Raw genomic sequence first — 6,807 nt, 5'->3', positions numbered from 1 at the left:
GGGAGTCCCTGTGGTGGGGTTAAGTGTGAGGTAATAAATAAGCCTAACCATGCTTGAGTTCTCTCCCCTCCCCTCCCCTCCCCTTCTCTTCCTCTTTCTCCCCTACTTCTCTCTTTTCTTTTTAAAACAGGATCTCCCTATGCAGCCGTAGATGGCCTAAAATTTACAGAGATGCACTTGCTTGTGCCTTCTCAGTGTTGAGATTAAACATATGCCTCACCATGCCTTTACAATCTGTTTTCAACAACTTTTTAAAAGTCTCATATTATTTCTTCAATTTCCAGTACCTATTTCTATCTGGTTCCTATGACTACATTTTTGACAATTAGTGTTCATCATGTTGTTCCCTTTCATTTGAGTCTTTATCATGTTTGATTAGATGACTAAATCAGAGTGGGACAGACCTACTGAGTTTGAGATAAATACCATCTTGGCTTAAGAAAGAACTTTGCTCCTATATAGTAAAGTTCTTAGTATAGAGAATAGATTTACTGAAATCAGTAGTCAGCCTGAGCTTTGAAGTGTTGCTCTCAGTGTGGTACAGATTTCAACACCTTGGTGTCAGCACCCATGAACTGGGGCACATTATGCTTCCTGGGAAACAGAAGGACTTCCTTTGCTTACCACTCATGTCTAGTCTTGGTTTCACTATGTGGCTGGGGAGTCTGCTCTTACCAGTTGTCAGCATTGATGCTGAACATGTTTCAGTTATTGCTTGTTGCTCAGTTTAGAGATGCATAGGAACTAACTTCTATTTCTGTCTCAGTATTGAGGATCAAGGCCCCATCATAAATAACAGACAAATGTTCTACCACTGGGCTGCATGCCCCATCTTCCAGAAACTTTCTTGGTTTGTTTTTCTCATTAGCTTTATCCTGGTCTGTGTGGCTGGGCTTGTGTGGTAGCATTTTCTATAACTCCCTGCTCTTTCCCAATTGAAGAGAGTATCACTCTGTCTTTCTAGGTGGTCTGCAACTTCTTGATTATCCTCCAGGAATGACAGGTCTTTTTTATCTGTGAGTGTAGGGTGATAGGTTCAAGATAATGCCTTGCTTTCTATATTAGTTCAATTCAGCTTATGAAACAATACCATGAATCAAATGAACCCTAAACAATAGAAATGAATTTCATAGAGTGTAGGAAGTCTAAAGTCAAAGCACCAGAAGATTCAGTGTCTGATGCCTGACCCTGGACTTTATAAGCCCATGTTCTTTTTTTTTTTTTTGCTTTCACACCAGTCCTGACCTGTCTGAGTTCTCTTTTATAAGGACACTAATCTTTTCATGAAGGTTTTACACTCATGGTTTGACCCCATCCTCCAAATCATTTGTTTGTTTGTTTGTTTGTTTTTGTATAGCATTATACTCGGGAGTAAGTTTCAAAGAGTGAAGAACAAAAACATTAAGTATGTTTTGTCTCAGAAGAACTGTTAAGTTTCTATGCCCAATGCAGAAAGGATGGGTACTTGACTATGTCCTCTGAGAGAGAGGCTTTTCTTAACTCCTGAACCAGAGGCAAGGTATCTTCACTGATAACTGAGAGATGAAAGCGTAGTATCTGAACCCAGCAGACAATGGCTTTAGTTTTGTAGCAGAGAACAACAAAGAAATGTAGGCATAGCTTTGACCTGGTCCATAGTATCCACCAATAATCTTGATAGCTGTGTCTTGCAGTGTGGACCTCTGTCTTCTCAACTACAATCAATCTGATTAGCACTGGCTGCCAGACTGTGTAATGGAAACTGAGAGTGATGGGGCCTCTCCTGTGTCCACTTCCAGTGCTTAATCTAATGAACATCCTTGGCCAGTTTTAGAACTCACTCAATGTTAGTTATTATTTCTTTTTGCAATTTAAAATTTATTTTCATGTGCATGGGTATTTTTCTTGCATGGTTTTCTGAATATCAAACACATGTACTACCCATAGAGACCAGAAAAGAGGGTTGGAGACCTAGGAACTGGACTTAAAGGTGGTTGTAAGCCATGATATGGACACTGTGAATTGAATCTGGAAGAACAGACAGTGGTTATCATTGAGCCATCACTTAGCTCCTGTCTGATTATATTTTATATGTGCCATAGTATGCCAATGTAAGAATGTGTGTATATTTTGATATTTTATAAATTTATTGTATTTATCTACATTCCAGTCATCACCCCCCCACACACACACCTTGGTGCACCTTTCCACATTTCCTCATTCCATTCCTCCCTCCCTTGCCTCTGAAAGGGTGCACCCCAACCAGACCTCTTTCTTCCCTGAGGCCTTAAGTATCTCAAGGATTAAGCACATATTTACCCACTGAGGCCTGACTAGGTAGACCTCTGCTATATTTATGTCAGGGATCTTGGGCCAGCCTGTGTATGCTCCTGGTTGGAGGCTCAGTCTCTGAGAGAGCTCCTTGGGGTCTTGGTTAGTTGATACTGCTGATCTTCCTTTGGAGTTTCTCTCCCCTTCAGCTTCTTCAATCCTGTGCCTAAGTCAAACATAGTGGTCCCCGACTTAAGTCTAAAGGTTGGGTATAAATATCCACTTTTGTCCCAGTCAGCTGCTGGTAGTGCCTCTCAGAGAACAGCCATACCAGGCTTCCATCTGTAAGCACATCATAGCATCAGTAATAGTGTCAGGCCTTGGTGCCTTTCCCTGAGATGGATCCCAAGTTGGGCCAGTCATTGGACTGCCTTTCCTACTATCTCTTCTGTATTTTTGTCCCTGCAGTTCTTTTAGACAGGTACAATTCAGGGTCAGAAATTTTATTGTGGGTTAGTAATCCAGTCCTCAACCTGAGGACCCGTCTATCTGCTTGAGGTGGACTCTTTGAATTCCTTCTCTCCGATGTTGGACATTCTTGCTAAAGTTACCCCCATTGAGTCTTTAGTCTTTCACCTACCAGTTCTCTGGTATTTCCTAGAGGGTACTGTTACCTCTCACTCTCTGAGGCTGCTTAATTTTATTCATTCTCTTGACACTCTGTGCTTCTCTTCTGCCCCACCCCCATATCTGATCCTGTTCCCCTTTCCTCTCCACCTCCCCTCTTTCACCCAGGTCCCTTCCTCTCTCTGCCTCCCATGATTATCTTGATCCCCCTTCTAAGTGGGATTGAAGCATCGTCACTTGAGTCTTTCAGTGTTACACTTCTTATGTTCTGTGTGTTGTATCCTAGGTATTATGTACTTTCTGACTAATTGTCACATATCAATGAGTACATACCATGCATGTGCATTTGGGTCTGAGTTACCTCACTCACAATAATATTTCCTAGTTCCATTCACTTGCCTGAAAAAATGCATGATGTCCTTGTTTTCAATAGCTTAATTGTATTCCATTGTATAAATGAACCACATTTTCTGTACCCATTCTTTGGTTGAGGGACATCTGGGTTGTTTCCATCTTATGGCTATTACAAATAAGGCTGCTATGAACATAGTAGAGCATATGCCCCTATGGCATGGTGGGGCATCTTTGGGTATATGCCCAAGAGTGATATAGCTAGGTCTTCAGATTGATCGATTTCCAATTTTCCTGGAAACCTCCAGAGTGATTTCCAGAGTGGTTGTACCAGTTTGTAATCCATCAGCAATGGAGGAGTGTTGCTGTTTATCCACATACTCATCGGCATGTGCTGTCACTTGAGTGTTTGATCTTAGCCATTCTGATTGGTATGAGGTTGAATATCAGGGTCCTTTTGAATTTCATTTCTCTGACGACTAAGGACTTTAAACATTTCTTTAAGTACATCTCAGTCATTCAAATTCTTCTCTTGTGAATTCTCTGTTTAGCTCTGTGGCCCATTTTTAATTGGGTTATTCATTTTTTGGAAGTTAATTTATTGAATCCTTTATATATTTTGGATATTAGACCTCTGTAGGATGTGGGTTAGTGAAGATTTTTTCCCCCAATCCCTAGGTTACTGATTTGTGCTATTGACATTCTCTATTGCCTTATAGATGTTTTCAGTTTCATGATGTCCTTTATCACTTGTTGATATTAGAGCCTGAGCCACTAGTGTTCTCTTCAGGAAATTTCCCTTTGGGCCAACAAATTTGAAGCTCTTTCCCACTTTTTCTTCTATTCAATTTGGTGTATCTAGTTTTATATTGAGATATTTGGTCCACTAGGACTTGAGCTTTGTACAAGGTGATAGATATGGATCTTTTTGCTACATACAGACTGTTAGACCAGCACCATTTATTGAAGATGCTTTCTTTTATTCATTGTATGTTTTTGTCTTCTTTGTCAAAGATCAAGTGTCCATAGGAGTGTGGATTTACTTCTGGGTCTTTGATTCTATTCCATTTACTGACCTGTCTGTCTCTTTACCAATACAATGTGTGGTTGTTGTTGGTGTGTGTGTGTGTAGTTTTTAATTCTTTTTATTATTGCTTTGTAGTACAACTTGGTATCAGAGATGATGATTCCCCTGGAAGTTCTTTTATTGTTGATAATTGTTTTTGGCTATCCTGAGTTTTTAATAGTAAAGATTTTTTTACTTGGTTGGTAAGAGATTCAGCAAGATATCCCTTTTTGGATGTTATGAAGGTGTTTCCATAATTTCTTTTTCAGCCTGTTTGATTTAATTTTATATCCTACCACTTCACTGAAGTTGTTTATCGACTAAAGGACTTCTCTGGTGGAATTTTGGGGCTTGCTTGTGTACACTATCATATCATCTGCATATAGTCATACTTTGACTTCTTCCTTTCCAATTTGTATCCCCTCGATCTCTTTTTGTTGTTTAACTGCTCTAAATAGAACTTTGAGTATTGTATTGAACAGATAGGATGAGAGTGAGCAAACTTATCCTGGACTTTAGTGCATTTCACCTAGTTTCTCTCCATTTAATTTGATGTTGACTATTTGTTTGCTTCATATTGTTTTTATTATGTTTAGGTATGTGCCATAAGTTCCTGATTTCTCCAAGATTTTTAACATGAATGGGTGTTGTATTTTTTCAAAGACTTTTTGCCCATCTAATGAGATGATCATGTGTGTTTTTTCCTTGAGTTTGTTTATATAGTGTAGTATATTGATGGATTTTTGTATTTTGAACCATCCCTGCATCCCTGAGATAAAGCCTACTTGATCATGGTGAATGACGGTTTTGATGTGTTCTTGAATTTTGTTTGTGAAAATTTTATTGAATATTTTTGCATTAATATTCATAAGTGAGCTTGGTGTAATATTCTCTTTGTTGAATCTTTGTGTGACTTGTATATCAGAGTAACATTGGCTCCATAGAATGAATCTGGTAGTGCTACTTCTGTTTATATTTTGTGGAATAGTTTGAGGACTATTGGAATATGCTCTTCTTTGAAGTTCTGGTACAATTCTGCATTAAAACCATCTGAGCCTGGGCTTTTTATGTTGAGAGATTTTTTTTAAGACTATTACTATTTTTTTAGGGGTTATGTGACTGCTTAGATCTTTACCAGATTGTGATTTACCTTTGGTGCACAGTATCTGTTTAGAAAAATCATCCATTTCATCAAGATTTTTCAGTTTTGTTGAGTATAAGCTTTTGTAGTTGGTTCTGATGAGTTTTTCAATTTCCTCAGTTTCTATTCTTATGTTTCCATTTTAATTTGTGATTTTGTTATTTTGGATACTGTCTCCATGTCCTTTAGTTAGTTTGGCTAAAGATTTATCTATCTTGTTGCTTTTCTCAGAGAACTAGCTCTTGGTATTGTTTTGCTCTTTTTGTTTCTAACCGGTTGATATCTGCCATGAGTTTGACTATTCCTGCCATCTACTACTCTTGGGAGTGTTTACTTCTTTCTGTTCCAGAGCTTTCTGGTGTGCTATTAATTTGCTTGTATGGATCTCTCCTATTTCTTTATGAAGGCACTTAGTACTATGAATTTTCCTTTTAACACTGCTTTCATTGTGTACCCTAAGTTTGGGTATGATATGTCTTCATTTTCATTGCTTTCTATAAAATGTTTGCTTTCTTTCTTTCTTTCTTTCTTTCTTTCTTTCTTTCTTTCTTTCTTTCTTTCTTTCTTTCTTTCTTTTTCTCTCTTTCTCTCTCTTTTTCTTTCTTTCTTTCTTTCTTTCTTTCTTTCTTTCTTTCTTTCTTTCTTTCTTTCTTTCTTCCCTTCTTTTCTTTCTCTCTTTCTTCCCTGACCAATTAAGAGAGTTGTTTAGTTTCTACAAGTATATGTGATTTCTGTTGTTTTTGTTGTTATTAAATTCTAGGGTTTTTTTTTCCCCTTTGGAGAAGACAGACCTTTGAAATTCAGTTTTCCAGATTGCCTTGTACTATTTTTGTTTCTCACTAATTTTTTTATGTTGAACTGACTGTGATGTTCTCAGGAGGCAGAGCCTTTAGGGCATGTTTATGCTATACAATAGAGTCAGGATGGGATTGCAGTTCTGAAGAGAAGAAACACAGTAGTTTGGTCTTGCTTCCTCTGTCTATATCATGTGAGGATATGACAAGAAGCCAATCTAACAACCAAAAGAGGAAGGTCCATCCCCACTATACACTATTATATTGAATATGCAAGGTCAAGGGCTTTGAGACAAGCTTATTTGTTGTGTAAGCCACTTAGGCTCTAGTATTCAGTTATAGTAGCTAAATGGATTAAGCTACAGTTATCTAGTAGACTCAGTAGAATTCATCTTTTGGGAAACTATATGATATTCCTAAGGTGAGGGAAGAAAAAAATTTTCATCACTCAACATCACTAGGAAAACAGCATTGAAGTGAATGCCAGTCTACTGGGAGGTGGACATCAACTTCAGACACAAAGATTTTACTGTTTCTCTAGTTCTAGTTCCACTTGTCAAGCTTAATGTCCCTTCTTT

The sequence above is a fragment of the Mus caroli genome, chromosome 3, assembly GCF_900094665.2.
Source record: "Mus caroli chromosome 3, CAROLI_EIJ_v1.1, whole genome shotgun sequence".
Classification (NCBI taxonomy): domain Eukaryota; kingdom Metazoa; phylum Chordata; class Mammalia; order Rodentia; family Muridae; genus Mus; species Mus caroli.
Note: the sequence above shows the minus strand (reverse complement) of the source record.